The sequence below is a fragment of the Pteropus vampyrus genome, unplaced genomic scaffold (genome assembly GCF_000151845.1).
Source record: "Pteropus vampyrus isolate Shadow unplaced genomic scaffold, Pvam_2.0 Scaffold361, whole genome shotgun sequence".
In the NCBI taxonomy this organism is placed as follows: domain Eukaryota; kingdom Metazoa; phylum Chordata; class Mammalia; order Chiroptera; family Pteropodidae; genus Pteropus; species Pteropus vampyrus.
Window position 1 is genome coordinate 252,614 of NW_011889142.1, and position 6,963 is coordinate 259,576.

General features: G+C 43.4%; 1 protein-coding gene and 1 pseudogene across 2 annotated transcripts in view; one reads left to right on the forward strand and one right to left on the reverse strand.

The window, feature by feature from the left end:
- Positions 1-6,963, forward strand: part of ABCB7 (ATP binding cassette subfamily B member 7) — a 76,619-nt gene that overhangs the window by 42,749 nt on the left and 26,907 nt on the right. The gene's annotated exons all lie outside the window — the stretch shown is intronic.
- On the reverse strand, positions 3,617-3,735 carry LOC111731321 (annotated as a pseudogene).

Sequence of the window (6,963 nt, forward strand, 5' to 3'; positions counted from 1 at the left end):
TTTCATTTTTGATACTCATTTAAGTGGTGTGATATTTTTAATTTCAAATTGTGTATTGTTCATTGGAGGTATATAGGAAAGTGTTTGACTTTTTATATTAACTTCGTTTCTTGCAACCTTGCTAGAGTTGCTTATTAATTTTAGGAGTTCTGTTGTTAATTCTTTTGGATTCTTCTACATAATCATATCATCTGCAAAATGGTTCTTGAATTAACTACAGCTTCCAGTGCCATGTTGAACAGGAGCGATTCCCAGTCTGAGGGGTAAACCATCTAGTTTCCCATGGTTCAGTCTGTTGTTAGCTCTAGGGTTTTTTTGTAGATGTTCTTAGACAAGCCGAGGAAACTCCCCTCTGTTCCCAGCTTGCTGAAAGTTTTTATCATGGGCAGGTGTTGGATTTTGTCTCGTGCTTTTTTGACATCTGTCGATATACAATGTATTTTCTTTGGCCTTTTGATGTGATGGATCACTTTATCGTCACTTAAAGATGAGGGTGTGTTCTGAGAAATGCTTCGTCAGGTGATTTTGTCATTGTGCAAATATCATAGAGGGCACCTACACAAACTTAGGTGCAATTGCTCAGTACACACCTAGGCGGTGAGGGACAGCCCGCTGCTCCTGGGCCACCAGCCTGGCCAGCACGTGACTGGACTGAACGCTGCAGGCGGCCGCAACCCAATGGCGCGTGTCTGCGCCTAAGCGCATCTGCACGTATAGAAGGGGCAGTGAGGACGCCGCGTACACGATGGAGACCATGGCCGTGTGCAGGGCCCCGACCAGGAGCGGAGCCTGCAGGATGGGAAGCTGCTCTGCGTGTCGGTGAGTGGGGGCCAGGGCGCGTGAAGGCCCCGGACACCACTGCGCAGGCCGGAGACCCGACGACCCCGGACGCTCGGGCTCCACGCGGTTTATTTTAAGAAATGTTTCTTCAAAATTAGGGTGATCGTTTTTAAAACTATATAAAAGTCTAACCAGTGTACTGTGTGCTTGAAACTAATTTAAAAAGTCACACAAAGAAACAAAACACGTTTTCAGGGGTCTAGCCCACTTTGGAGCGGGCTTCTGGGCAACGGCAGCATGTTCTGGATTGACCACGTGGAGAGATGTTTTGAGTTATGTAACCTTATTAAACTCTGCTTTGGACTTTTAAATAACCTTAGTCTACTCTGTAAAGTAAAATGCCTTTCTTGAAAAGGTGTGAAATCAAAAAGAAAAATAAATTGACTTTAGCTTAATAGAACTTTTTTACTTTATAAACCTTCATTTTTTTAAACCTTTGACTCTTGTAATAACACAGCTTAAACACAGACACATCGGAGGTGATAAGCATCATGGCAGAGTGAGCAGACTCTTGTTTCTCCTTTTAAAATTACAAGTGAGACAGCTGTCACTCAAAAAAGGATCTGCTGCTCGACACACAAACACACCTGAGATCCCCGCGTCGAGCATCTGAAGGTCATATTGGAATGAGCAGGGCAGGTGGGACAGAGGGAGGACAGGGACAGTTGCCACAGACGTAGTTCGGTGCTCACCGTGGCTCCAGAGGGTGTGGTAGCCATGGAGAAATTGGCAACAGTACTCACACTGTGTCCTGGAGGGTAAGAGAAACAAATAGTAGTCCCCCAAGAATAGACATTTTGCCCTCTGCATCACGTCAGACCCGGGCAGGGGTGGCGGGGAACCTAGAAACAGTACAGCCAGCAGCCGTTACTGAAGGGCGGAGGAGCTGCAGATCAAACACTCGCCTCCCCGGCCGCAGCCTTCACTCCAGCGCCCGGCTGGCCTGGTGGTGCCCGAGGCCATCGTGGGCAGGGATTGAGGCGGGCAGCGGAGCCAGAGAAAGCGAACTTGCCTGCCTAGCCCCAGACAGCACAGCATGTCAGGGCGCATTCTGTTGCTGGCGGGGCGGCGGAGCCTCGGGTGCACGGTTGCTTCCCTAGCCCCACCCATCCCGGCAGAACCCGCTGGAAGCAGTGGAGACATGGAGACGCCTCCCAAAACAGAGCTGGGCCAGCGACCATTAGGAGAAAGGAAGCAGTGCTGCGAATTCGCAAACTCTGTTCTCCACCACTCACCACATTCCCCCCACCACGGCGGTGGTGCCCTGTAAGTGACGTGAGCCCGTCACAGAGGGGGCTACCCACAGTCCCAGTGGATATGCACCATGTTGCTTCACCCGAGTGATGCTTCCCCGCAGCCATCCCAGAGGCACAAATGGTGCCAGTAAGACACCAAAGCTTGCGCTGTAGCACCATCTACTGGAAAACCAAAGGCGCTACACCCATCAACCTGCTGAATCGTCGAGGGCAAAACCTCTTCTAAGTAAGAAGAGTTGACTACCTTAAGTGTGCAGTCAGAGTAACAGTCTGTCAGATATTCTGAACCACCAAGGTAACGTGGGAACACAGAAAGAAAGGAAAAGTCTCTCAAAACCGAATTCAAAGTCACCGAAGACTGCCACTTAAATATCAGAATTTAAGATTGCAGCAATAAAGAACCTTCAACGAGGTACAAGAGAACTCAGAAAGATAGTGCACTGAGCTCAGGAATAAAATCAACGAACAAAAGGAGTACCGAACACATTAAAACTAAAAAAAAAAAAAAAAAAAAACTGGAGCTCTAGAGCTCAATAAATGAGGTAAGAAATACATTAGAGAGGTTTGGAAATAGAGCGTACCAGATGGAAGAGAGAATTAGTGAGCTCTAAGAAACCTAGAAATGGTCCTGGAGGACGAAGAGAGACAACTAAGCGGACAAATGAGAGAACTTTACAGCATCGATCTGACTCCATCAGAAAGAGCAGCGTAAGGACATACGTATGCCAGAAGGGAACAGAGAGCCTCCTCAGAGAAATAACTGATGAGAATTCAAATCCAAGGAGCTAACAGAACACCTAATTATGTCAATACAAAAAGACCATATTCAAGACACGTTATATTAAAACTGTCAAGTATTAACGGCATAAAAATTTCTAAAGGCTGCCAAAGAAAAAAGATTGGAAACACACAGGAAACTCTATTAAGATAATTTTTTTTTTCATAAGAAACCTTACAATCCAGGAGAGTGGAATGAAATATTCAAAATATTGAAAGAGAAACCACTAGTGAAGACACTCCTGCAAAGTTATCCTTCGGATGTAAAGGAGAAATACAGGTTATACTAAACGGAGGGAAGCTGAGAGAATTTTCCACCACGATACCTGCATTACAAGAAGTGTCGAAAGGGTCTTCTACCTGAGACAAAAACACAAAAGTATACGAAACTTGAATAAGACGACAGCTAGATGAGGAGGAAAATGCAACCCCTTTCAGGGTATTAAACACTTAACTATAACAGAGGTTCAAGGGGAAAAAAGCATTTCGAAAAAGACCACAGCTTTTGCAATTTGGAAATGAATGCGCAGTATAAAAAGGGATAATTTGTCACAACAAAAATATAAAAGGGGAAGCAGGAAAGGACAGAACTTGCACAGGCGAGTGAAGATAAGATGAAATCAGAAGAAAAAGGACTATTCTTTGTATGAAATGTTTTTTTTTTCTTTGTTTAGGTGAGGCAACCCGAGGTTAACCTCACAGATGGCAAGGACCTTATCAGCTTACCATCCCTTATTTTTTAACGCCTATAGCACCTGGTCGTTCTGGGCGGTCTCCCATCTAAGTATTAACCAGGCCCGACCCTGCTTAGCTTCCGAGATCAGACGGGATCGGGCGCGTTCAAGGTAGCATGGCCATAGCCTGGAAAAAATGTTCGTTTAACATCAACCTAACAGTACTCGCAAAATCAGAATCTAGAGCTAAGACATGTAACACACACACAAAAGAGGAAGCAGACAGAAAAAAATCATAGAAAACCGAAATAGACCAATCACTAGTAAGGAAACTGAAACAGTAATGAAAAGCCCCCCCAAAACCTAAAGTTCAGGACCAGATGGCTTCACCGTTCAATTCCACCAAACATTTAAAGATTTAATGCCAACCCTTCTCAAACTCTTCTAAAAAATTGAAAAGGGAGGAGGGAATCCTTTCTAACTCAGTTCGGGAGACCAATGCTGTCCTGATACTAAAACCAGGCAAGGACGACACGAGAAGCTTACAGGCCAGTACCTCGGAAGAACATAGATGCAAGAATCCTAAACAAAATCCTGGCAAATCAAATACAACAGTACATTAAAAGGATCACACCACGATCAAGGGGAGCTCATCCCAGGCGAGCAGTGTTCATCATTTGCAAATCAGTCGATATGATACGCCCCATTAACAAATACGTGAAAAGCAGGATAGATGCAGTGAAAGCATTTGACAAAATACAACATCCATTTATGGTTAAAAGGTCGTATATGACACTCAGCCAATGTCATACCCAGTAGTGATAAACTGAAAGCTTTTCTTTGGAACAAGACAAGGATGTCCACTATTGCCACTATTTGCAGATGACATGACTCTGTCTAGAAAACCCTAAAGATTATTAGAAACGATACATGCAGAAAAGTTTCAGGATACAAAATCAACGTACAAAAATATGTTGCATTCCTGTATACTAACAAGGAAATATCAGAAAGAGACATGAAGAAAACATTCCTATGGACAACTGCAACTAAAAGGATAAAATACTTAGGAGTAACTTAACAATGGAAGCGAAGAACCTGTACATTGAAAACTGTGAGACATCGTTGTAAGAAATTGAAGACACGAGGAAATGGAAAGGTATTCTGTGTTCCTGGATTGGAAGAATTAACATAGTTATGATGTCCCATGTTACCTAAAGCAACATACAGATTTAATGTAATCTCCATTAAAACCTCAAAGGCATTTTTCACAGAAATAGAACAAAAAACAATTCTCAAATCTGTATGGAACCACGAAAGATTCAAATAGCCAAATCGATCCTGAGATAAAAGAGCAAAGCCGGAGGTATTATACTCCATGACTTCAACCTCTACCACAAAGCTACAAAATCAAAACAGTATGGTATTGGCAGAAAAACAGACACAACTCCGACCAGTAGAACACAATTGAGAGCCCAGGAATGAACCCAGACATATCCGGGCATCTAATTTCCAACAAAGGAGCTGAAAATGTATGATGGAGAAAGGAAAGTCTTTACTAAATGGTGCTGGGAAAACTGGAAAACCACAGCAAAAGAATGAAACTAGACTGCTGTCTGACACCGTGCACAACTCAAAATGGATTAAAGGCTTGAATATCAGACCTCGCTAAAATACTCGGAAGAAAAAATAGGCACTAAACTTATGGACCTTGGTCTAAGAGGGGTTTTTGGAACTTGACCCCAAAGGAAAGGGAAGTAAAAGCATAAATGAATGAAATCAACTACACCAAACTAAAAAGCTTCTGCACAGTGAAAGAAACCATTAACGAAACAAAATGAGAAGTAACTGAATGGGAGAAGATATTTGCAAACGATACCTCCGATAAGGAAGTAATATCCAAAATGTATAAAAAACTCGTACAACTCAACAACGACAGAAAACCAGTCTGATTAAAAAATGGGCGGAGGACCCGAATAGATACTTTTTCAATGAAGACATACGGGTGGCCAACAGATGTATGAAAAGATGCTCAACGTAAGGGAAATGCAAATCGAAACCACGATGAGAGACCACCTTACCCATGTTAGAAATAACAAGTGTTGGCGAGGTCATGGGAAAAAGGAACCCTCACGCACTGCTGGTGGGGATGAAAATTGGTGCAGCTGCTATGGAAAACTGTGGAGGTTCCTCAAAAAAGTAAGAATAGAGCTGCCAAGTTTTATCCTGAGATCCCTCTTCTGGGTATCTATCCCCAGAACTTGAAAATAGTTTATTTCGGAAGATATGTGCACTCCTATGGCCACTGCAGCATTATTTACGACAGCAAAGACATGGAAACAACCCAAGTGCCCTTTGACATACGATTGGATGAGTGTGGTACGTAGAGAGAATGGAATATTACTCAGCCATAAAAACGTGAAATATTGCCATTTGCAACAACGTGGAATGACCTTGAGAGTACTATGCTAAGTGAAATAAGAAAAGGACAATAACCGTATGATTTCACTGATCTGTGGGATATAAAAAATAGCAACCAAAAAAACCCCACGAACATCAACTCAGATGCAGAGAGCTGGTGGTTGCCAGCGGGGGGAGGATGAATGTAAAAGGCGACTAGGCTTCAGGTGGTGGGTGCTCAGTAGAGTATACGGATGGATTAGAAAGTCGCACACCTGAAATTTAATGTTATTAACCAACGTTACCCCAATAAATTTAATTTAAAAAACAGACGTCGTGCAGCTGTACCAAAATATTGTCTTTATATCCTTAGTCTATAAGTTTCCTATTTTAAACATTTTGTTTTTATTTTTTTACTATTTTGTTAAAAACTTAAAACACACGCATCAGCCTAGGCCTGCACAGGGTCAGGATCGTCAACATCACTGTCTCCCGCCTGTACATCTCTTCCCACCGGAAGGTCTTCATGGGCAGTGGCGCGCTTGGAGCTGTCATCTCCCGTGATGGCAGTGCCTTCCAGAACATCTCCCGAAGGAACTACTTGAGGCTCTTGAGGCGGTGTCACTCTTTTCAGAAATACGTCCACGGTGGTTTTCTAGGTTTCTGTTTTCATCGTAGATTTGCTTGTAAGCAGATAATACGCCACGAACGCTCCTCTTTACTAACGAAAACCATTTGGTGTTGGGATCCACATGTTCAAACGTTATAAGGAGCTCGTTTCACGTCTGCAGAAACTTCTGCTGAACCTTTCACTGTGCGTTTTCTTGCGTGTTCTTTTTCTTCTGCGGTTCCCTTTTCTCTTGCCTCTTGAGCTACGTGTTCCTGTTCCAGTTCTAACAACTCATGAGTCACTTCATCAGGAACCACCTCTAGGCTCTCTTCAGTGCCATCTGCACCCACGCCCAGGGCAAAGCTCTTTGCCATCTCAACCTCAGCCTTGGTGGCCTTTGCAACCTTTA